This window comes from Triticum dicoccoides, chromosome 4B (genome assembly GCF_002162155.2).
Source record: "Triticum dicoccoides isolate Atlit2015 ecotype Zavitan chromosome 4B, WEW_v2.0, whole genome shotgun sequence".
NCBI lineage: Eukaryota > Viridiplantae > Streptophyta > Magnoliopsida > Poales > Poaceae > Triticum > Triticum dicoccoides.
This window is the reverse complement of record NC_041387.1, coordinates 296,220,361-296,220,638: the sequence shown is the minus strand read 5'-3', so window position 1 is coordinate 296,220,638 and position 278 is coordinate 296,220,361.

The following is a 278-nucleotide window of genomic DNA, read 5'->3' as shown; positions in this document are numbered from 1 at the left end:
CGTCAACGCGTGGGCAGATCGGCGGCACCATGGCCGAGATTTGAGAGAGAGAGAGAGAAAGAGAGAGAGAGAGAGAGAGAGATAAAGAGAGAGGGCGAGCGAGGGGAGGATGTAGATGAGAATGCAGGCGGGACAATTGTGAGCAAGGTATTATTTATTGGCGGACAAAATCTAGATCGACAGGAACAGTACACACGTCGGTCGTCGGAATTTACGAGTACTGTAGTTTGAATTACACACGAATCCCGCAGCAAAATACATGTGTGAACTTAATAGCT